General features: G+C 39.7%; 8 non-coding genes and 1 pseudogene across 8 annotated transcripts; 4 read left to right on the top strand and 5 right to left on the bottom strand.

Moving 5' to 3' along the window:
* Nucleotides 1-2887: 2887 nt before the first annotated feature.
* On the bottom strand, nucleotides 2888-2969 carry Trnas-gcu. Its single transcript has one exon. It is a non-coding gene; the product is annotated as a tRNA-Ser (tRNA).
* A 618-nt stretch (nucleotides 2970-3587) lies between these two features.
* On the top strand, nucleotides 3588-3659 carry Trnaa-agc. Its single transcript has one exon. It is a non-coding gene; the product is annotated as a tRNA-Ala (tRNA).
* A 53-nt stretch (nucleotides 3660-3712) lies between these two features.
* Nucleotides 3713-5663, top strand: LOC105996923 (annotated as a pseudogene).
* Trnaa-agc lies at nucleotides 4091-4162 on the top strand. Its single transcript has one exon. It is a non-coding gene; the product is annotated as a tRNA-Ala (tRNA).
* A 1940-nt stretch (nucleotides 5664-7603) lies between the features above and the next one.
* On the top strand, nucleotides 7604-7675 carry Trnaa-ugc. Its single transcript has one exon. It is a non-coding gene; the product is annotated as a tRNA-Ala (tRNA).
* A 971-nt stretch (nucleotides 7676-8646) lies between these two features.
* Nucleotides 8647-8720, bottom strand: Trnat-cgu. Its single transcript has one exon. It is a non-coding gene; the product is annotated as a tRNA-Thr (tRNA).
* Nucleotides 8721-12420: 3700 nt separating this feature from the next.
* Trnaa-agc lies at nucleotides 12421-12492 on the bottom strand. The gene has a single exon. It is a non-coding gene; the product is annotated as a tRNA-Ala (tRNA).
* A 3944-nt stretch (nucleotides 12493-16436) lies between these two features.
* On the bottom strand, nucleotides 16437-16508 carry Trnaa-cgc. The gene has a single exon. It is a non-coding gene; the product is annotated as a tRNA-Ala (tRNA).
* Nucleotides 16509-23041: 6533 nt separating this feature from the next.
* Trnaa-cgc lies at nucleotides 23042-23113 on the bottom strand. The gene has a single exon. It is a non-coding gene; the product is annotated as a tRNA-Ala (tRNA).
* Between the last annotated feature and the right edge of the window lie 1760 nt (nucleotides 23114-24873).

Here is a 24873-nt window from a genome sequence, read left to right as displayed (position 1 = left end):
AGCCTGTCCCATTTGGATTTTCAGCTTCCAAAACTGTAAACTAAATAACTCTCTTATCTATAAGTTATCGCACCTTAGGTATTTAGTTACAGTACTAGAAAAAATAAATTAATACATTGTACGTTTAATATAAAGTTAGTATACAAGTATGTGAAGAATTCGAGCAAGCAACAGCAAGAAAATGAACAACCTCATTTAGAAGTGCTCTGGACCTAGAACAGATATTTCTCAAATGAAGACATCCAAAGAGCCAACAGGTACATGAAAACGTAATCAGCTTCAGGAATCATCTGAGAAATGCAAATTAAAATCACCGTGAGTAACCTAATGCCTTTTAAGAATGACTTTTATGGAAAAGATAAAAGACAATGTTGGCAAGGATGTGGAGGGAAAGAAACTCTTGTATATCACCGTGGAAATGTAACTTGATTTAACTATTATAGAAAATTATAAGACTGAAAAAAGCTTAAAAATAGAACTATATGATCCAACAACATTACTTCTGAATATATATCCAAAGGAATTAAAATCAACAAAGAGATATCTGCATTTCCATGTACACTGATGCCTTAACTAAGAATCAACCTGAATATCCACTGAAGGATGAATGGATGAAGAAAATGTGGTATAGTTACATAATAGAATATTATTCAGCCGTAAAAAGGATGGAAATTTTGTTCTTTAAAACAATGAAGACAAACCTGGGGAATATTATTCTGAGTAAAATCATCTGGGCATAGAATGAAGTACTAAAGGATTATATATGGAAAAAGTGAATTCATCAAAGTAATGAGTAGAATGATAGGTACCAGAAGCTTGGTGGTTGTTGTGGGGGTGGGATAAAATGGAGAATTATTGGTTAAAGAGAACAAAGTTTTAAATAGACAGGAGTAATAAGTCCTAAACTCTCCAGCACATCAAGGATAAAAAAGCATAAAATGAAATTTAAATATATATATATCAGGCCTGCAATTCTAGCTACTCAGAGGCTAAGATCTGAGGATCAGGGTTCAAAGCCAGCCTGGGCAGGAAAGTGGCTGAGACTTTTACCACCAGAAAATTGGAAGTGGCACTGTGGATCAAAGTGGTAGAGCAAAAGAATTCAAGGACTGTATCCAGGACTGGAGTTCAAGCCCCACCACTGACGAAATAAATAAGTATCTGAGAGCTGCGGCATGGTTCATGTGGTACACCAAATTCCTAGCAAGCTTGAGACACTTGAGTTCAAGCCTTCAGGGCTGCTAAATTAATAAATAAGAAAGTAATTACAATCCAAGATAACAGCAAGGAAGTTCTGGGAAGATTGAAAGCAGGAATAGCTTTCAAGGGCTGGATGTTTATAGAAATAAGGTGAATTCTAGATGATTGTCTATAACATATAGATACTCGAGCCAGGGCTTTAAAATAAATATAATAAGCCAGGCACTGGTGGCTCACACCTGTAATCTTGGCTATTCAGGAGGCTGAGATCTGAGAGCTGCAGTTCAAAGCCAGCCTGGGCAGGAAACTCTGTGAGACTCTTATCTCCACTACTCAAAAACCCAGAAATGATGCTGTGGCTCAAGTGGTAGAGCACTAGCCTTGAGCACAAAGAGGATCAGGGATGGCACCAGGCCCAGAGCTCAAGCCCCAGGTCCATAAAGATCTAATACTTCATTAGATCACAGATTCAAAAACATATTACTGAAGATGATAATGCAATTGATTAAGGCATAGACTATTGCTACACATTCAAAATGATGTGCATGCTCGTTATTTATTACAGCATAGCTTTTAACAGTAAAACAGGAAGAAAACACAAACTGTCCAGCCCAGAACTGGTTAAAAATATGCAATAACCTGTGCATTTGAATACCATGCATCTTTGGTAAAGAGTAAGAAATCACTTTTTGTGATGATTTGGAAAGATATATTAGTTAGAGAAAAAGAGCAAGATGAAGACCAATATGCATAATATGTTATCAGTTTTACTATTCCTTTATGAGAGAAGAATAGAAATACTGAGCCAGGTGCTGGGGTCTCACACCTATAGTCCTAGCTACTCAGGAGGCTGAGATCTGAAGATTGCAGTTGGAAGTCAATCAGGGTAGGAAAGTCTGGGAGACTCTTAATTCCAATTAACTACCAAAACGCCAAAAGCTGTGGCTCCAATGGTAGAGTGCTACACTTGAGCAAAAAAGTTCAAGAACAACACTCAAGGAATAGAACTGGCATATTTACACTTGCACACACACACATGCACACACAGGAATAGAAATATTTATTTTATGTAATGTATAGTCATATATTCTTAATGGCATTCCAGAGGAAATTAATAATTACTTGCCCGTGGGTGTAAGATTTTGTTGTATGGTTTTTTATTCTTTTGCAATAACATAAGTTAAAAACTTAAAGGAAAAGAAATATGTGTTCCCCTCTCCCATGAAGTCCCAACAAATGGAGATCAGAAGACTAAGATCTAATTAGGAATGGAGTATGGGGTGTATTTTTCCAACTGTCTTGAAGTAGAAAAGCACACTCCTTTTCAAAGCTAGAACTCCTCAAGCCACAGTAATTAAGTATTTTGTTAGTGGAGGAATCTTTAAGTTAGCGAGGATGTTGAAAAATGATGTGTGGTTAACAGTAGGTTGGAAAACAACCTGTAAAATTAAGTATATCCAGCAGTGCTTTTCTGCAGTCCGGAATTCATTTTTCAATTACTTCCTCAAAAAGCCTGCAGAGTCCATGGGGAAATTCTACATTATTCAGCTGCCTTCATTTACAAACATGAGAATGGGTCTGCTGCTCAGTACTGAAAATTGAGGTACAACACAACAGAGATGAGAGGCAGGGAGGCAGAGATAAGCAAGGATCCTCACTGAAAGGATTAAAGAAAACTCTCCCGCACCGACGAGGATGGGATTCGAACCCACGCGTGCAGAGCACAATGGATTAGCAGTCCATCGCCTTAACCACTCGGCCACCTCGTCACACGGAAACTGTCCCAAAATCGTTTTATTCTTCCTGCAGTTTCTTTTGGGATAATCATCCTTTTTCTGGTTTAATCCGGATCTAGTCCTCACAACCACACCCAGCAGCGCACACATTCAAGTACATTTCACAGCAAACATCACTTTTCAATGACAGCGTGATTCGGTTGCTTGGCAAGTATGAAATGTAAAAGGCAGTGCGCCCAAGTACCCACCGTGAAGATACTCGTGAAGCACGGGGATGAACACAGGACTTCGACGGCGATCCGCTGACCCGTGTTCCCCCAGAGCCTGGGCTCCCTCGGGTCGGTCCCTGCCTTCCGCATTCGGGAAAACGATGCCCCTGATGAGAACAATCCCCCGGGATTTCAGCTTTCTGAAAGGAGGCAAGTTGTCGATTTAAGAGAATAGCCGCCCTGGCATCGCTTGGCGGTGGAAGGCAACTGCTGCCCGAGAAGTTTGCTGGAAGGAACCCTCGGAGGGCCCAAGCGTTATTCTAAAAATCCTAGCAGTGCTTCGCAGAGCTCTGGTCCAGAACAGATACTCCCATTTTATTCTAGAAACGGAGGCAGATACCTGTGTTATCCTATTACATAAGAACCTGAAAGAGAGCCGGCAGGGGGTGTAGCTCAGTGGTAGAGCGCATGCTTAGCATGCATGAGGCCCTGGGTTCGATCCCCAGCACCTCCACATCGTTATTGTGCTGTTTCTTTTGTGGATATTTACGCTGTATGGGAGAAACCATGGCTTATGGAGCTGATAAATTAATACTAAATAGTAACTCATCGGTAGAAAGCACTCTTTTACTGATGGAAAGGGGGTGGGGGTGGGGAGAAGATAATTTCCAGGCGATGTATGCAAAACTACACTCTCAGCTGGTTCCCACACAGCAGCACCAGAATAAAGACACAAAATGAGTTGCCAAAGGAGGCTGGGTGCGGGGGAGGATGTTTACTATACATATTTGGCTTGGGGATACAGAGAATATTTGAAAGTCTTTGTTCCTAGGGAGATGGTGCCCAGCATCTCGGGCATTATTTCGCCTGGAATTTGGTTAGTCTTCAAAAAAAAATACTAATTTACATGGCACAGAAGGAAACCAATAGTCCATAGAAGCATCGGGGGGTGTAGCTCAGTGGTAGAGCGCGTGCTTAGCATGCACGAGGCCCTGGGTTCGATCCCCAGCACCTCCACTCCTGGGTGTAATCAGTTTCTTTTGATAATTATCGAGCCTGGTTTCTGCTTGTTCCAAACTACGGGAATTATGAAAGCTAAAAAAAAGTAAAAGGGAAAGAAAAATCCTCAGTGCTGCAAACTCCCCTCCTTTGTCCCCAAAAGCTTTTGGAGCAAAGAATTGGGGCTGGGGGGGGGGGTGGTGTAATAGCAGAAAAGTACCTTGTGGATTTCTTCCTTCTCAGTTTGTCACCTCTTACTTTACACTCTTGAATCACTGTATATGGACATGAACCCCATTGGGCCCCATTATTACTGTGAACAATAAAATGCTGCCTGTCATAGGCACACAAGAAAGGGGAAGCTGTGGAATGGAGGCTTGGATCAAGAGATAAAGCATCTGCTGACATCGCTCAAGGTCCTGAGTTTGAACTACAGAACCTCCTCAAAAAAAAAAAAGTGTGTTGCTTTGTATGTCCCTCCCCCACAGTATAACCCCTGCTTTCACTATATTTGATGTCAGTATAACTTGTGGAGGAGATGGGGAAAAACCAGTTGTTTAAGGATACAGGTGGACCTGTTGCAACAATGAGAAGTACAAGTTGTCATGTCCAAAACGAGCTTTACAACGTCGGTGCGGGGAGTGGGGGGAAGGGGGGGAAGGAGAAGGATTGGGATTGTGGGGGAGGGGGAGGCTGGGAAGGGATGTGAAGGGTAAACAAAGGAGGAGGCTGCAATGCTTGGTAAGAAATGTACGCATTATCCTGCCATGTAATTGTAACTCCTCTGTACAGTATGTTCACAAATAAAATAAAATAAAATTTAAAAAAGTGATAAAAAATAAGCATATAAATGTTAACACCAGGTAAATAGAATCAAAACTGAATTGAATTACAGGACACCCAACTGATACTGCTCATCACACACATTTTAGTGACCAAAGGAATAATATTCTACTTTTATTGTTGTTAATGTTATGTTTTCTTTCTTTTTAATTGTCTGTCTTGTATTGAGTATAAGAATAGAGAACAGGGAAGTTGGCAGCGGCCATGGAATTGAAGCTGTTGGAGAAGTCCCTGGGGCTGAGTAAGGAGAATAAATACAGCGCCAGATAAGTAAGGAGAATAAATACAACGGCAGATTCCAGTTCTTCAAACAAACAATGGTCCAAGTCTAACAGGATTGACCACTATAGCCACTCACCTAGTCAAGCAAGCCAACAAAGAACATTTGCTGTGGAGTACTGCAGAAGAAAAAGCAGTCGTTCAGCAGTGGTTAGAATACAGTCACTCGTGTGGACGGACATTCCAATAAAGAAGATATCCACAAGTCTACATTACAGGAAATAACTTTACCTTAGCAGATATACTATTGTATTATGGACTTCATCGCTTTATAGTTGACCTGACAGTTCAAGAAAAGGAGAAATATCTTAATGTATCCCACTGGTTTTGTCACATTCAGTATTACCTGTCTGGTGTTGTCTTCTTCAAGGACAGACTGTACACTAATTCCCACTAGAAGCACTCCTCATCTGAATGATACAGAAACATCGAAATGCTTAATGGAAGATAGATTCTGGACCTCACTACTAATATAAATTGATGAGTAGTCATTGTTTGTTAAAGCTGGTTTAATTTTTAAAGTGCAAACTGGTGTCTAAGTACTTTGTTTTTCTAGTTGAAATTTTGCAATTTTTTAATATAGAAATTAAATTGCTATCAAAAGTTGGTATCAAGTTATAAATTACCTTGTTTTACAGATGAGATTCATTTTAATGATAGTTGCAAATCATTGACTTAATCCTAAAAATAGGTAATCCTTTCAGTGGGTAGAAATGTTTGGCTATTTATTAACCCCTTTCATATTTTAAACTTTATTTTCCTTCTGTGATATCTACAGTCATTTATTAGCCACTTCAGTAAATTATGCAAAGAATACAGAAAGGGAAGACAGATCTATTTGTTTTCAAGTATTTATATGAACTAAATGTGATTAAAAAAAAAAGAGTAGAGAACATACTCCCTCTCCCTATATTCACATTTACCTTGCTACTCTACTCCTTCAAGGATAGGCAACAAAAAAATCACTGAGTATAGCGAAAGTTGCTATAAAAATATTCCCACCTGAACACATACAAATATGTGGTAGGACTTCATTAGAATTCCCCATAGACACAGGAACAGCTAGGGTAACCTTGAAAGCAGACGTGGGGCCTGTATACTTTATGTGGAGATGGACTCAGTGGTAGACCAAGTGCTTTACATGCATAAGGCTCTGGTTTCAGTCCTTGGCATTTCCACTAAATGGGTAATTTTCATCTGTTGGGTTAGGGTTAGGGATATCAGTATTGTATTTTTTTTTCTATTTCAGTTGAATCTAAGGTCACTTGCATGGCATAAAAGGTAACCCCCTCCCCCAATCAAGACCTGAATTACTGCCACAATATTGAACAAAGAGCTATCTAAATATCTCTCTCTCTCTCATTCTCTCTCTCTCTCTCTCTCTCACACACACACATACACATTAACTGAAAACTGGGAAGAGAACAGAGATATCATATGTAAGGTTAAAATAAATAGATTATCATTTGCACGAATGACGGCCAATGCTCTCTATGTGGAGATAGATACATAGATTTCCCATCAAGGATAAGATGTGATTAGATAAATTTGGTACTATGTCAGTATTGATTTGCAAATGTCTTATCCCATTCCACAGGTTGCTTTTTATCTTGTTGATTTTTTTTTTTTGCTGTGACATTGCACAAATTTCTATTTCTGCCAGTTTCAATTGTGGAACTTAATATTTCACTGTTACTTAATTATACAGTTGCTAATGGATTTGAGCATCCTTTCACATCCACAAGTTGAGATCCACCATCTTATGTTAAAATGTTTCCTAAATTATTATAACTTAGACTCTTTTGTATCTCTTATCATGGGATACAATATACTCAACCTACTGAATCATGTTTTTTCTCCTTATATCAGGCTGAGAGTTAAACATATCTTGACTATCAATAATTCCAAGTTCAGAACCTGAGACAAGGTATACCCTGTAACACGAATCTACCTCGGCTCTTTATCCAGCTGGAATGACTTCTGTATGCACTGAGACTTTCTACTATATTTTAGGGAAATTCCCAGAAGTTTGCAGTATGCATCTGTAGTTTTTTTTTTCTGACGTCAGTCTTTCCAAATGGCTTGTGGTATGAAAGCTTGTTTGTTGTCTTGTTGAGAATAAAAGCCGATTTTGCAAGCATTGATTCTAAGCAGTGCCTGTCAGTTTCATATGAATCTAAAGTCTTCTTGGCATTTTTTGCACAAATCTTTCTGACATTCAAGATCTATAAAATTCACTCACTTCTTGTACTACAGACTCTACAAAGCACATTTTTACACCAGATGTAAAATGACTACAAAGAACAGTCCTTCAATTCACGGTACCACTGTGGCAGTGGGGATGTAGCTCAGTGGTAGAGCGCATGCTTTGCATGTATGAGGTCCTGGGTTCGATCCCCAGCATCTCCACTTTCTTATTGTCCACACTTCAAGATTGAATCTCCAGAAATGTATACTTGAGTTTCATAAGGCTTCATAAGGCTATTGATGCTTCTAAGCCATTTAAACTTTAAATATCGAAATCCTATCTTGTCGTCTTGTTCCTCTATTGAGAAATAAATGTCAGTATTAAAAAAAAAAAGCTTGCTTTCAACTATCAATTTACATACTTTTTGGAAGAAATAGAAAATGGGGAGGGATGGCAAAAATGTTAAACTGAAATAATGTATTGGTTCATTTCTGCCTCAGCCCCTTATTTTAATAGCCTTTTTGAACTGAATCATAAATGTTTCCAAATTACAAATAAATAAGTATTTTTTCTGTAGTAAATACATTGTAGTATATAGTAGGACTAGTATAATTTCTAACAGGTTGGCTACTTGTAACTAAGAAGGTGACTAGGAAAAATTGTAGATGAAGAACAGTCTTCCAGTAAGGAAAGAGTTTACAAAAATGTTTGGAAAGGGCAATAAATTGTTTTTTTAGCTTGTCTCCCCTTAATCCTTTCTGTAAACTGCTACCAGTGGACATTAATTAGCATAGGAAAAAAATGATATTCCCTGAAATAGTAAGTTGAGAAATTGTTCTTGTCAACTATCAATGAGAATGGGACATTTGGCTAGATTACAAGGACCAAGGGGCTCAGTTAACTTTGGTTTTAAACAAAAGCTTAGCTGGGGTTATTGCTAAGTGATTAAGAGGTAAGCATGAGAGAGTCTGGGTTCAATATCCAGCACCAAAAAAGAACAAAAACAAAAAACAAAAATCAGACCACATTCAATCAAGTCTAAAGTATCAATGAGGACCTCATTACTCGTAAGATTTAATATTACCCTACCATTGTTGCTTCATGAAAACAAGATCAGCCCAAGCCTGATACTAATCAACGTCACTCTGCCCTGCTGCTTCTTTGCTTTAAAATTGCAAAAGCAACACCCATAAGGCCCTGCTGGGATTCGAACCCAGGATCTCCTGTTTACGAGACAGGCGCTTTAGCCAACTAAGCCACAGAGCCACCTGGCTGCCTCTTTTTTTTCCTTACTGGTCAGATTGTATCTGATTAGGTGAAATGCTGTATTGCTAATTGAGGTCATGTGAGTATTTTTTAGACAGATGTTATGGGACAAAAACAAAATCATACCCTTCTTGCCCAAAAAAACCCGTAACCACACTCAGACAATACCCTGAAAAGCATACTCAGAGTGTCCGGAGGGCAGATCAAGCCACGGGAAAGAGCGGTATCCGCGGAAGGGAGATTGGGCTGCTACGCGAGAGGATGGTAAACCAGTTTCTGGTCCATCTGCTTGAGGTAATGTAGAAGCATCTAAGGGTTAGCAAAAGGGGTCAATTAGAACGTTTATCAAATGAAGGGCATTCCTGGCTGTTGGAAACCAGCACACACGTGCTTTGAAAAACAATCGCCTAAACATTTCGTCTCCAAACAGTTGTCAGATCCCAACCTCGTGTAAAAAGAGAGGCTGCTTGCCCTGCTTGGGCTTCCGGTGTGGTTTAGAATTAAAATTTGGTTTAGTTTATTTATAGAGTTACAGTCGATCAGTGGTTTGGGTTAATGTTAAGCTTGGGCGTTATAATCGGAGTTAGGGTTAGGTGAGGTTTGGTGTTAGTCTTAAGAGTGTGGGTTAGGGTTAGGTTGATGTTTAGAATGAGAATTAGGATTAGGATTAGCATTAAAAATAAGGTAAGAATAAATGCTGGGAATGTGGGGGGGAAGGAACTCTACTGCACTGCGGTGGGAATGTAAACTAGTAAAACCACTCCGGAAGGCAATCCGGAGGTTCCTCAAAAACCTAAACATAGACCTTCCCCAGGACCCAGCCATACTACTCCTTGGCATCTACCCTGAGCATCTTGAGCCAGGATATAAGGTCACCCAAACGTCCATGGTCATTGCTGCACTATTCACAATAACCAAGATCAAGGGTTAGAGGTAGGCTTAGAATTAGACACAAGAGTGAGGGTTTGGTTTAGATTTGTACTTAAATTAGGCTTAGATGTAGAATTAGGTTGAGAATTAGATGTAGAATTAGGTTGAGAATTAGGATTAAGGTTAGGGTCGGCATTATAAAATGACATAGTTGATCAGTGGTCAGAGGTAAAGTTAGAATTAGCTGTTAGTTTTAGGATTAGCTTGGAGATTGGGTTAACCTTCTGATTCGTGTTAGGATCAGGGTTAGAGTCTGAATTAAGTTTAGGGATTGAGTTAGCATTAGGAATAGGGTTAATGTGGGTCAGAAGTTAGGTTTAAATTTCACATGAGGTGTTATGTTTTGCATTAGGGACAGGGTTGGGGTTATGTTAGTTTTAGGGTTAGATTTAGACTATTGCTTAGGGTTAGTGTTACAGCTAGGAATTAGGATTTAGGGGTGGGGTTAACATTAGGTTATGAGGTTAAGGTTAACCCTAGAATTATACATTAGAATTAGGTTTAGGTTTGGGGTGAGATTAAGCGTATATTAGGATTCAGTTTAGAGTTAGGGTGAGATGTAGGAATAGAGTAAGGGTTAGCATTATGAACAGGGATGGGATTGAACAGAGTAAGGGGTAAGAAAAAAGCATTAGATTTAGGGTTAGAGTTAGATTAAGATTGTGGTTATTCCAAGTTTAGGTTTATAATTAGGGTTTAGAGTTAGCATAGAAATAGGGGTTGATCAACCTTTGGGTTATTGTTAGAAGTAGATGTTATAGTTAGGGTTAAGGTTAGATTAGGTTTGAGGTGAGGTTCAGGTTGTAGATTAGGGTTAGATTTAGATTTAGGATGAGGTTAAGATTAGAGTTAGCATTAAGAATAGAGCAAATTTGGGGTTAGGACTTTGCTTAAAATTAGTATTTGAACATTAAGTTTAGGTTTGGGTTTAGGTTTAGCATGTGAGGTATGGTTAGGTTTAGACTTAGGGTAAGAATTAGGCTAAGGTTAGCATTATAAAGAAGGTAAGAACTGATTAGGAATAAGGGTTAAGTTTATTATTAGGCATTAGTCAGGTTTAGGGTTTGGTTAGGTTTGTTGTTAGATTTTGGTATTTATTAGGTTAAGATTCGATTTAGAGCTAGCATTAGACATAGGGTTTGGGTTACCATAATCAGTAAGAACAAGTACTCTCATAAGAGTTCTCACCTAAACTGTGGGTGGTACAACACACCAAAATCGCCAGGATTTGTGGTTTAAGCCTATAATCCTAGCTATGGAGGGGCTGAGATCTGAGATCCTGCTTCAAAGCCAGTCCATGAGGCTCTAAGCACCTAATTAATCTAATTTAACCACCAAAAAGCTGAATGTAGAGTCTTACAGCACCAGTCTTGAACCATAAAAGCTAAGAAAGACAATGAGGGGGCTGGGAAGTTGGCTCAGTGGCAGAGCGCTTGCCTTGCAATGCATGAGGCCCTGGGTTCAATTCCTCAGCACCACATAAGCAAAAAGAAAAAAGCCGGAAGTGGCACTGTGGCTCAAGTGGTAGAGCGCTAGCCTTGAGCTGAAGAGCTGAGGGACAGCGCCCAGGCCCATGCTTCAGGCCCCACGACCGGACCAAAAAAAAAAAAAAAAAGAAAGACAATGAGGCCCTAAGTTCAAGCCCTAGTACTGGCATAAAAGAAAAAGAAAAAGAAAAAAGTTCAGGAACTGGCAAGGCAAAGCTCTATGGATTATTACCTCATTGGGGTGTGCTATGACTGTTATTTTTTAAATTTAGTTCAAAATATTTGAGTAATTTTAAGGCTAGGCGAGAGTTACATTATCATAGGCCTATAATAAATAGTAAGAATAAGGACTGTTCCATGATTTAAACTAAAGCCAAAGGTAATCATTAGCGCATTACACACCCACAAGCCTATGCTAAGACCCTTAATTCTGTCTTTTCTTGACAATCAATTGGTACAAGCTCTGGGTCCACTTTCAGCTGAGAGAACAAAAGGTTAGATTTTGATATAAGAGATAGTAGGCAGCTACTGCTATTTTAAAGAATTTGGTACTTTCCTCCCTGATTATGTTCCCCAAACCAGAGAGGTTCTGCCAATGACTGGGAGAAAATCAAACAAACACAGGAAAGTTGTTTTCTAAACTCCTTTTATTTACTAATGTGACAAGAAGCTCCGAGACAAGACAAAGGGAGAGAGGGAGACAGAGAAGCGAGGGAGGGAGGGAGAGAAAGAGGAGGAAGCAGAGGAGAAGGAGGGAGGGAGGTGAGCCTCTTTGGGGAGCGCTGCTGATAAACGCAGGCACTTAGGAATACGGCATGTCGCATGTCGGTGGCTTGTCGGTTGAAATGCTTCGGTTTCATCTCTTTGTGTTTGATGTCAAAGAACCGCTGCGTTTGGAAGAGCATCGGGCCGGGCAACAGTGTATTTTGTTTCCGGTAAAAATTCATTTCTGTTTGAGTCTAAAAATGGGAACCCGAAGACGGAAGTGCATCCCGAAGCCCATCCCCTATTCCAAACCCCAGCATCAAAGCTAAGAGCAAAGGACTCAAATGCGTTCACTAGAATCTTCTGTGTGGGCGCTTGTAAAGATAAAGTCGGTTTTTCATGAACACAATCCCAAATCCTTATTGGCCTTTTTGCTTTATGGATCACGATATAAAAGCTCTGAAGCCAGAGAATCAAATTTTTCGGTAGGAGGGGTACAAACATAGCGGCAGCAAGACACAATACCGGAGGCAAGTCAATGCATACTGTTCAGGGATGATTTAGAGATGCAAAAAGGCTGGAGATGCTGGGGATCGAACCCGGGACCTCATGCATGCTAAGCATGCGCTCTACCACTGAGCTACATCCCCGCCACCTAAGGAGCAATATTTCTAATCCACCCTTATGAAATGAAACAAAATTTTACTCCTTTGTAGCACTTGGAAGTTCTTTGAAATTAAACAAGTGTTACAATTTCCACCTCTCTGAGAGAGAGAGAGAGAGAGAGAGAGAGAGAGGAATATGTCACCAAGGAATTGTGATCACCTCACATTGTAGCACACATTTATTACACAGAGGTCATTCATTGTGACATTTCTAAAACCTCACCCCATCCATCATTCTACCTAATTCCACTTCCCTCCTTCTTAAAACAGTCTTGACAAGCAGGAACAGAGCTTCAAGGTAGTTTCCAATGAGAAACAATTTTACAGGCTTTCCCCTGGCTTCATGACCTTCCTTAGAGGCAAAACCCAGACAGAGCGTTTTTTACAGCATAGGAAACTGAGTCAGTCCTGAGCTGTGTTGCCTGAGTTTTAACCAACATTGATGAAAGTTAGACAAACTGCCAACTCTAGCAGGGATTCCTGTTATAAAAACAAGCCCAAGTGTTCACTATAATACCTTGCATAAACAAATATTTTCAATACTTTTAAAAGGGAAAAGAAAGGTGTGAAAAGAAATAGAAGTTTGCAGAAGTGAGTAGCAGTAAAGTATTTTCAGTGGCTACTCAGGAGATTTTCAATATGAGAAATCATGATATTTTCCTTGAATTCTCGCAATTCCACAACAAGAAATGGAAAATGCATAAAAATATGTTATCAACACTAACCCAGATATAAAGTCTTTTAAAAAAACAAAAATGTACAAAGCAATGACATTTAAGACACTGAAAACAAGAAGAGCATAAAGACTGCATCAATACCTGATATCCAGGGGTGGTGTTTCTAACATGCAAAGATGTTAAAGTCAATTTTATGTATATTATATATTTTTATGTATAATATTATATATATATAATATATATTTTTTATATTTTATGTATAATATTATATATATAAAATATATATATTTTTTATATTTTATGTATAATATTCACCTTGGTCAAACAGCAAACTAGGTGTTTCTGTGAAGTTGTTTTTTTTTTTAGGTGTGGCTAACATTGAAAATCAGCAGACTTTGGATAAAGCAGATGAACCTCCATAGTATGAGTTGGCCTCTCAATTCATGCCAATTAATTAATAAATTAATGCCAAACATACATTAACTTTGAAATCTTCAACCTGCAGCTCCATAAATTTCAAACTTGCTATTCACCATAATTACATGAACCTATCTGAACATATCTAATATATATTTTGATGGACTAGACCATAGGCCTATACCAGTGAAATCAATCATGACCATCACCTCCAAAATTTCCTTCTGTGTGTGCATGTGTTAAGAACACAATTTGACTTCTACTTTTCTTGAAAAAAATTTCTGGGTACAGCAAAATATTAAAAACTATAGGTCCAATGTTGTCTCACATCTTAAAGGCAACATATTAAATATTCCTTCATTAGGAGCCCATAAAATCCCAGAGATATGAGGAATGTACATTGAAAATCCTGTTAATAGATTACTTCTAGACAGTTGGCTATTCTTTGGTAATGGAGGGGAGACAGGTTCACTTTAACACAAACATCTGATATATTGAACAATATAACCAAAAGTCCTTATCTGGGAGAGCAAAAACAGGACTTGAAAAGGCACTGTAATCTGGGGGGTATGCTCAGGGGTACAAGGCTTACCTAGCAGAGGTAATGACCTGGGTTCTCTTCCTAGCACCTGAACTTCCTAGCATGTGAACTAAAATAAAACAAAAAAGGCACTGAGAACACTGACCATAAAAGGGCCCAGAAAAGTGATTTTTGATGGGTCTACTTTGAAGTATACTCATTCCATGTTCTAGATGTTCTTGCCTTTTTCTAAAAGCTGCTACCAAGGTTTAGACCAAATCAGTAGGTTCATATTGTGCAGTCATATCTTGAAGATTGCTCCCTTAAAAAAAGAAGGGCAAAGAAATGAGAGAGAGCAAAAGGGGGGGAGAGAGGGGAAAAGGGGGGTATTAGGTAAAGTGGGTTAATATAAGAACCCGAATGACAAGAAGCCAATCACATAATCATAGAGAAGGAACATCCAAGGCAACAAGCTCTATGGAAGATATTGCCTTAGTCCAGTTAAGAATTACTTTAAAAGGCAATTGTAGTTGAAGTCTGAAAAATAAAGAGTCAAGAGGCTAGATTTTGTAGACTTTGCTGCTAAGTATAATAGCTTATGGACAGCCACTGGGTTAATTACCCAGTAGTCTTTTGCTCCTTCTTCCTTTGTCTGCAAAAACATAATTTTGCTTAGGCAGCAATATACCTGAATCATAATGTAGTTAAAGACATGGTTCTTAACCTTAACAGAACCAAGGCTCTCTCTACAGCAAATATGTGCAACATGATTAAAAAACTCATACTTAGGGCTGGAGATGTGGCTGAAGTAGTAGAATGCCAGCCTACCAAGCAAGCAAAGAAAATACAAGGCACTGTGTTCAAAAAATACCCTCTTAGGAAAAAAAAGTACCCTTGTAATTATTTCAATTGGATATTTACATAATTTTCCTCCCCAAATCATGTAAATTAGAAATGGTATTCAAATAAGAGATAAAAATAAAGTAATTTAAAATACAATAAAATAATGTATCTTTCCTTATGCAAATACTTAGAATGACTTTTAGGAAAAAATAATGATACAGTCAAAATATTGCATCTTTAAAAAGACCAATGTGGATGGAACAAATACAGATGAAGGCATGGACACCTTGTGTTGGATGTTCACAATCCAAAAGTATGCTCCTCTTGTTCAAATGGTCAACAATGTTCAAAAGTTTCAAGGTTCCTCAGCCTTAAAAAGCAGCTACATTCTTGTATTATCCACTGAATATGAAAAGTATTCAGGAAAAATTAAAGAACTCTATGTTTGTACATACACCAAAGTTCAGAACCTAATGCTAATGGTCAATTGAGTTTCAGTCTCTTAGCGTAGATATATAGGAACATAAGGAACAATATGTTTTAAATAAAGATTTAGATTTCCTCTTAACAATGTTGGAAAAAGACATGTATGTTGTCATTTTAGTGTGTTTTTTAATGTGGACAGAAGCAATACAGCACATTTGCTATCTATATTCCACAGCACTCAGATGAACCAGAGTGAATGCAAGAGCAAAGCGGGACTCACATAAGCCAAGAAATTCATTTTATTCATTGCACAGAATACAATATTAGTTGAATACTCTGTCTTGTTAAGTAACTTTGTTTTGTTTTTTGTAGTGTTATAATATTTTTGAGACAGGGCTGCTCCTGCCTCAACTTCCCAAGTGTTTGGATTACAGGCATGTGCCACCATGCCCAGTTGTCAATATTATAATTTCTAACCAATGCTGTCTTCCAATTCCACAGGCTATTGTTTAACCTTTACTATTGTCTCAGACTCTGTCTCTGGATATGATCCGTTCTTTTGCATAGAAACCTTGAGAAAGATAAGATAATTATAGCACATGAAGAAATTCTTGTTATGGTTCTGGGGTAGATTCTTGAATACTGATGTCCAAATCCCACCTCAATACTAAAAAGGCATGATACCAGCCCCTTTCCCACCCAGCTCCCGACTAGCAGGAAACAAACAAACAAAAACCCCACTCCATTTACTGTTTCCCACTGCACAGCAGGAATAGTGTCTTATTTAGTTGAGGATGACTCATTATCTTAAATGTTGTTGTGTTCTTTCTTCCAGGATGTATGCATGGTAGGATGAATTCACTCTTGAATTATCCCTTAGGTTTTGTACTGCTTTTTAACATAATAAAGACAGCAGGGAAGGTTCCCAAACACAGGAAATGTGATGGGAGGCTAGTAAACCAAACGGAAGAGAAATAAACATACAGACAAGAAATAAGAAGTGATGCTGTGGAAAAAGTTGAATAAGCAAGAGAAAAAAACACTGCTGGAGATGCCGGGGATCGAACCCGGGGCCTCATACATGCGAAGCATGCGCTCTACCACTGAGCTACATCCCCCGTTGCACTCGCCCACTTAGGTGGACTTCCTGTATTGTGAAAGCCCGATTTCACATAATCGCAAGTTTCATCAGGAGGGGTTTGACTTAGAATGAATTCCACCTAAAGCCTCACCCCGATCGTGTCCCATGAGCCTCCTGCCGAGCCACACCGACAACATCCAACTCTCCAATTGTTACTAAGAGCAAAGTTCGATTTTAGAAGCCTAACAAGTCTTTGAGTGACCAAATCGAATCCCATACTGAAAGGATTACGGGATTCCGCCCTTCCTCGCTAGACGTAGATTGGGGGGGCGGGCGGGGGGATGTCAGGTAAACTCATAGGAAATACAATCCATTTTTTTCCTCATCTGATTACATCAAACAGTTATCTGCATCTCGCGAGCTGCCGCCTCTCCACGAGGTCCCAGTAGTAAGCAGAAACAGTCCACGTAAGAGACTTGTCCCGCTAGGCAACGCCCCCCGCCCCACTCCACAGATCATCTAGCCCATCTGATACTAGACCATGTATCTATGAATCTTGGCTTCTCAAAGAGTCTTAGTTTGTTCTGAGTCTCAATAAGGCTGCGGTGCAGAAGAATGAATCTGGATGAAGCTGCACTGTGGATCTGCACGGGTCGGTGGTAGCTCTGGCTGCGGCTGCTCTGCTACATACAACCCATTGAAAGCTAGCTCTGCCTTAGGCCGCGCTGCAGCAGGCGCAGGCAGGGCTTTTGTCTCTTGGTTCAGAAGTTCTATGGCAGAGGACAGACTCTTCGAAAGTAGAAACGACATCAAAGGCGTGGTGGATGAAAGCAATAACTGATTGGTAAGTGGGATGGAGTTAAAGTGTTAAATGTAGCCTTTGTGAAAGACACTGGATGAAAAAGAAAAGACCAGCCACAGTTTTGCAGAAAACATTTGCAAGATGCCTATCTAAGGAAGGGCTATTATCTAAAACATACAAGGGACTGTTAAAATGAGACAATAACAAAGCAAGCAATCCAATTTAAAAATAGGCCGTCAACACCCATCACAATGCCAAAAATCCTAAACACTGTTTACACCAAATGCTGACCCAAATGCCGAGTTATGGAAATTCACACTCATTGCTAGTGGGAATGCACAATCATACAGTATTTTGGAATACAGTTTGGTAATTTCTTACAAAACTAAACAGTCTTACCATGTGGTACAGCAATAACATCTAATGTATTTACCCTCAAGAGTTAAAAACTTATGTCAACCCCAAAACTCACACAGAAATGAGTATACTGCTTTATTCATATTTTCCAAAACTTAAAAGTGATTAAGATGATACTTCAATAAGTGAATAGATAAATAAACCATGGTACATCCAGACAATAGAATAGTACTTGAAAAGAAATCTACTATCAAGCCAGGAAAAGACATATAGAAATTTTAAATACACATTATTAATAAAAAGCCAATGTGAAACTACTGTAGATTCCAACTATATGTTGTTAGGGAAGAGGAAGGGATGACTAGGCAAAGCAAATTAGAATTTAAGACAAAGAAAATAATACTAGATGAAACTGAAATGGCAGATATGTCATACATTTGTCAAAACACCAAGAGTGAGCCCTTAAATATACTATGGACTTTAAGTTATAATGATATGCCAATATAGGTTCATCAGTTGTTACAAATATACACCCTGGCATGAGATGTTGATGGTAAATGCTGGTCTTCTATCATGGCCTACTATCCATGGAGAAGGAAAAAGCAAAAGAAATAGTTCTTAGTTGTATATTGCAAGCAAACCACTAGGATTAGCCCAGTCAGTTAGTAAAGCTAGTATCTCCTCACAAAATAGACAGGTAGGTAGATAGATAGATTAGATAGATAGATAGATGATAGATAGATTCAGTACCATTCCTGTTAAATGGAGCCAGAAACTAAGCCCATAAGCATATTATACTGCGGACATAATTTTTTTTAATTTTTCTTTTTGTGCCATTGTGAACCTTGAACTCAGAGTCTTGAACACAAACTCCACTTTTGATTTTCAGTAGCTAATTGGAGATAAGAGTCTCCCAGACTTTCCTGCCTTACCTGGCTTCAAACTGTGATTCTGCCATCTCAGCCTTCTTAAGTAGCCAGAATTCCAGATAAGAGCCACCAATTTAAAAACTGTGGTGGACAGCTGCTGGTGGCTCATGCCTGTAATCCCAGATATTCAGAAGGCTGAGATCTGAAGATCACAGTTTGAAGCCATCCCAGGCAGAAAACTCCCTGTGAGACTCTTTTTTTTTTTTTTTTTGGTCATGGGGCCTGAACTCTGGGCCTGGACAGTCCCTCAGCTCTTCAGCTCAAGGCTAGCGCTCTACCACTTGAGGAATCGAACCCAGGGCCTCATGCATGCAAGGCAAGCACTCTACCACTGAGCCACCTTCTCAAACCCCTCCCTGTGAGACTCTTATCTCCAATAAACTACTCAAAGGCAAGAGTGGTGCTGTGGCTCAAGTGGTAGAGCACTAGCCTTGGGCACAAAGAGGCTCAGGGTCAGTGCCCAGGCCCAGAGTTCAAGACCTAGGACTGGAAAAAAAAATTAGGATGCCATTTAATGCTTTCTCTTTTACTGTTTCTTTTTAATGCTTTCTTTTATAATCTTAGCATCTCAGGAAGAAGAGATCTGAGGAACAGGTTTCAAAGTCAACCAGGCAGAAAAGTCTGTGAGACTCTTATCTCCAATTAATCACCAAAAAAGCCAGGAAGTGGATCTGAGGCTCAAAGGTTAGAGTACCAGCTTTGAGAAAAAAGGTTGAAGGACAATGCCTAGGCAGAGTTCAAGCCCCAGGACTGGGACAAAAAAAAAATAATAATAATTGCAAAGATAATTTAACTTGGGTATTTTGCTATTTAACTTCATCAATGATATAATTATGGAAATCCCATTGTCAAAGATATTAAATGGAGCTTGGACATCACTAAACAATAACCTCTGCATGCCTCCAATAGGCCTGGTATAAATAGCTCATGTAAACTTTGTGTGTGGGGGGATGCATATAATAGTGTACTCTATGAAATTGTGTACTTTTATATTGTATATGTATAGTATTACACTCTGAGACAATAATTCAGTCCTATAAACTGAGCCTTTATTATAAGACCATTGAAAAGTTTGCAACGTAGGACAACTTTTGGAACATATTCATTACTCTTTCCGTATCTGTGAAACAGGCCCACATAAAAGGGTTTGTATAGCATACATGGTATCTGTAATGATATCTCAATGTGCTCAAGTGAAATGACATTCTAACACATCTTCACTGGAATTCCAAAACAATACTCAACTAGGTTCTCTTTCCCCTCAGAACATATGTGGACTCAATGTATGCTTCATGTGTTCTAAGCTTTCCTATGTATTTGGCACAAGTATGTTTTGTCTTCTGAGTAAGAGAGGGGGTTCCACAGAAAATTCTGTAATTTAAGTGAACCCCAAATAAATATTTCCAAAATGGTGTGTGAAGATGGGATCTTCCATAGTAATTCATGAGATAATTTTTGAGGTATAGCTGAATACAAGCAGAAGGAAACAGTCATGAGTCATGAATATCATGAATATGCAACAGTCCACTTGGAATAGTTTGTTCCAGCACAATGTAAAGCACTGATTTTTCCAGACAAAGGACATCAGGCTTTCTTTATATCAAGATCCAGAGCCAAGTTCAAAGTGGATTTGTCTCTCCACCTCAAATATAAATGCATACATATTTAAATGTGATGCTAACTTAATTCTCTCACTCAAGGAGACTTACTCTTTTACTGCTTCCTGTTCTTATATTCCAGCATTCTTGTGAGACTTTTGAGTCAACCAAAAAGAGTTCTGCCAGATCAAGGGTTCTCTCAAGTCCAAAACTGTTCCTTAGGAATTTGATGAACCTTAAAAACGAAACAAAACAAACAAAAGTTTCCTATGGGCAGAGGAGGACAAAAGGAAAAGTAGCAATAAACTTGACTGGACATCTAAACAATTCCTGGTGGTTTTGAGGCATTTTCAAGAATAGCAGGCTATCCAGAATTAATCTAAAGCCAGTGTCACTCCAATTTAATGTAAAGTTTTTCCATGAATATTTTCAATGGATCTCCCAATCTTCAAGTCATCCTGAACCCTCCCTCTCTTCTATAGCTTCAGAACCCTCATCAGAGATTTCCTGCAGAGTTTTATTTTTCATACTATGAGACTGTTTGCCAAATATGTTCACAAGGCTGCATTTTAAATTCATAGGCACTTTCATTAAATCATGTTCGTATACAATCTTCTCTTTTCTGGCCCCTTCAACATCCATAATACAAAAAGAGCCTATCAACAAGCAAAAGAGCATTTTTTCCCACTGCAAAAGTACCGGAAAGAAGAATGGATTTAAGCTGTGAGGATGCATCCCTGTTGTCTTTACAAACAAAATGTGGAATCTGTCACATCTAGTTGTCCCTTCAGTCATTAACTACTTTTCCTACCTGGAAACTTACAAATAGAAAACTGGATGTATGGGGCTTTTAGTGACTCACAAATAAGAGAAAGTTGAGTTTAGGGGGCTTTGGGTGGATAGGGAGAGGAAAAGGATTTCTTACTCAGGGACTTGAACACTGTACCCTCCAATTAAAAGCCTAATGCCTTACAAACTAAGCTACCCAGGGTCCTAAAGTGTGTTGTCCTCTAATAGTCTATAAAAGGTAAATATATTCAGGTACTTAATATTTCTCTTCAATTCTGAGAAAACTATCAAAGAAACCCAACTCTTTATGTACATACCTCCTACTTTCAAGCCAAAAGCAACCAATGGATCCTAATTCTGTACTCACCAACCTGTGCTCACCACACCCATTTGACTTTCCCCTGGTCTTCTGGAAGCCACCAGCCACAGCTGTTACTTGGCCACACTGGTGTGTTCCAAAGAGCTTTAGATATGGAAACTGCTCCAAGATCTCAAAAGCCATCAGAACATGACTTATGTAACTGCAATCCCTCTTGTGTATCATTTTTATAATAATAATAATAAATTTTAAAACTTTTTTTTAAATTTAATTTTATTTTATTTGTGAACATACTGTACAGAGGAGTTACAATTACATGGGCAGGATAATGCGTACATTTCTTACCAAGCATCGCAGCCTCCTCCTTTGTTTAAAACTTTTTTAAAAAAGCCAACCGAGTGGGTATAAATAAGTATGGGGTTTTTCCATGGGACAAAATGTTCTACACTTCCCCCCTCCTCCGCCTTTAAATCCCTCAGGACTCCAATAGAATCTCATTTCTAGAGAACGAAGAGAAAAGGTGCAAAGCCTGGAAGCGTGACCTATCCACCCATCACATTCTGATAGTCTATGTGAACGATCCACATGCAAGCCTGCCATTTTCCACTTCTCTTAACTCCAATCTCGCCTCCTCCCAGTCCCCACACAAGCTTGGTTTTGAATCAGGAAACCTTCATGCACGATACAAATCACCCCCAGCCCTACTTAGGCTTCATCCAAAACTCGTCTCGGGCTTGACTTTCATGCAAAACAGTAGTGGCAAAGAAGAAAACGCGCACTCTGTGCGTTCATCATCGGATAAGGTTTGAGACGCTGTCCAGGTATTAAAAAGTGTCCGTTCATTCCATACCTGGCGCCCCAGCTCACACACCTTCGTGGCCTTCCATTCGTTCGTTCGGTGGAGATCTCATTCCTTTGAGAGCAGATATGCAGGTATCTTACGGTTACCGTTCTTCTAGCTCTTTACTCGCTTTGGATCTTTCAAACTTTTAGCAACAAAAAAAGACGGGGATGGGGGTGGGAGGGGCGGGTGATCGGGAGGAAGGAGAGGAGGAGGAAGAGGAGGAAGCAGCGGCCGGGTCCCCTAGGTTTGCTAGACCCTCACTCACTGTCCAGGTTCTGGGCATTCTTTTCACTTTTGTCTTATCTCATCTGCAAAGAAATAAATCTTCCCAGGCAGCATTTAACTTGTCTTTGAATCTTTCTGCTTTCCTGTTTGAGGAGCTTTATAAACAGAGGAGGAGCAAGCTGAGGGAGCGGGAACACTGAGGACCAGGAAAACTCTGGGGGGTCCCGAGACTTCCTAGGGATGGAACGCCGTGCGCACGGACATCCGCTACGGCTTGGACCTTAGAGAGGCTGGGCGGGAAGACGGCGGAAGCGAAACAATGGAATCGCAACCTCCAAGATCAGTGTAAAAGCAAGCTCTTTCCTGTTCACCTCATTTCAAGGGCCTTTATCGCCACAGGAAAATCCAGGCAGATCACTTGGAAGTTAGTATGAACCACTTTTTGTCTTTTCCTCTTTGTCCCAGCCATGCTGTACCGTGTTCCATGATCAACTCAGTGGGAATGCGCGGTCATCTTGTTTAGGAAGTAGAGGACCCTCAGTGGAGACCGTTCCTTTTTAGCCTCATTCTTGTGTTCTTTTAGCCACAGTTGCCAGAGGCTGGGACGCATACTAAATCTCAAGTAGAAATGAGAGATCACAATGCGAAAGGAAATCCACTGGACTACCTTTTCTCGCAAGGAAGGAAATTAGGAAGAAAATAAAGAGTGGAGGTGCCAGGGATTGAACCAGGGACCTTGTACATGCGAAGCACACGCTCTACCACTGAGCTACACCCCCAGCTGTTCTATGGGGCCATGCCTGTTATTTTTCCTATGGGGTTTGTTTTTTGATTTTGTGTGGGCCGAACACAGCCCACTGTGTTAAATCTCATGATTTCTGAGATTAAGGAATGATATACTATCTAGTGATGTCATTTGAGGAACAATTGTATTCTAGCTAGATAGCACCATTTCTTAGCCCAGAACCTTCCCATTCCTGTTAGCTTGCTCTTCATCCACTCACTCTGTGAAAGTGACTTACATCTTCCAGGCAAGCCCCAGAGAAAGGTGCTCCTTATCCAGGGGCAGTGATAGCTTTCCTTGAACTGGTACAGTGTTGCCTAGGATGCTAAGTCAACATTCATTGTTCCGTCTGACTCAAGCTGGTTCAAATATCCCACATGCTGAGATGCCCTGAGTTCCCATGCCACCCTTCATCTTTATCCCTTGCAGGAATACTGACAGCCTTGTTTAAAGAACAGGGTCAACACTCCATCCCCTTTAAATGAAATGACTCCCACCCCCACCCCCAGGAGGGGGGGTGGAGGGGTGAGGAGGAATTAATAGGGTAGGTAGACACAGGTTGGTTGGGAAAATTTACATAAGCAAAAAGCTCATATAGATGTAGATATTTGAAGAAGAAGGAGGAGGAGGAGGTGGGGGGGAGAAGAAGAAGAGGAAGAGAGGAGGAAGCGGAGGAGGAGGCGGGCAGGAAGTAGGAGGAGGAAAGAAAGGAAGGAAGGAAGAAAGAAAGGAAGGAAGAAAGAAGCAAAGTTAAAGTCCTGAAAGCATCAAATGGTGCTGAACTGGAAAATAGAAGAATTCCTAAATACTCTAAAGTAAGACAGGTGGTTTAGGTAAAAGCACAGGTAATGGCCCTAGATAGTTTCAGACTAGTGTATAGGATCAATATATTGATAGGATCTATATATTGATATCAAAGCCTTCAGTTCTTTTTACTGAGCCCTCCAAGGTCCTCCAATAACACACTGACACAGTATTTAAGGCATGTTTTCATTTAAAGATTTAAAATACTGAACAAAAGCATGAACCTCTAAAGTCAAATAATCTGTTTTTTAAGTCAAAGAATCTTGAAGCTATGCAATTTGTATTTTTCTCTCCTTAACCTTAAGATTTTCTTGAGAAAACTGGATATGGGAGGATGTTTGTGAATAAGTTACAAGCTTCAGGAAGACTTTACTTTGTAAATCTTGGGCCTTTCAGACTCTGGAGTGTTTCCAACCTTCCATCTCCAACTCTCCCAACTGAGTGATATGGGCCACACCTCCATGTTCACTACCAGGTTTGCAAAGCACTCTAATCTTTGAGACATGGCTTTTCCTTTCTGCCTCACTCAGAAGTTGGAACCCAGATCCTGCCATTGAGTGATTGATCCTAACCACTGCCTTCTGTATATGTGGAAGGGACGTGGGGGGCAGGGAAAATCAAGATGGGTTTTCTATCCCTCCTCTTACACAGACACAATTATGAAGACAAAAGGTGTTGTAAACACAGATTGCCAGGGCAGGAGAGGTTGCCCAAGCAATGGAATAACTTAAGTAGTGCGAGTTACCCCGGGGCCCTGAGTTCAAGCACCAATAATGCCAAGAAGGAGAAAGTGAAAGAAAAAAAAAGTTTTCCTCCTCTGATACTTCTTTTCTCCCCTCCCCCCAGTATACTGTGAAGTAAATCAAAGGAATGTGAGATTACTCATGAAACTCTTTGATGTAATCAATGATGGATAAAATAGAATGGAAAGCTCAGAAATAAACCTTCAGA

This window comes from Dipodomys ordii, unplaced genomic scaffold (assembly GCF_000151885.1).
Source record: "Dipodomys ordii isolate 6190 unplaced genomic scaffold, Dord_2.0 Scaffold138, whole genome shotgun sequence".
Classification (NCBI taxonomy): domain Eukaryota; kingdom Metazoa; phylum Chordata; class Mammalia; order Rodentia; family Heteromyidae; genus Dipodomys; species Dipodomys ordii.
Note: the sequence above shows the minus strand (reverse complement) of the source record. Positions and strands in the feature narration are given on the sequence as shown.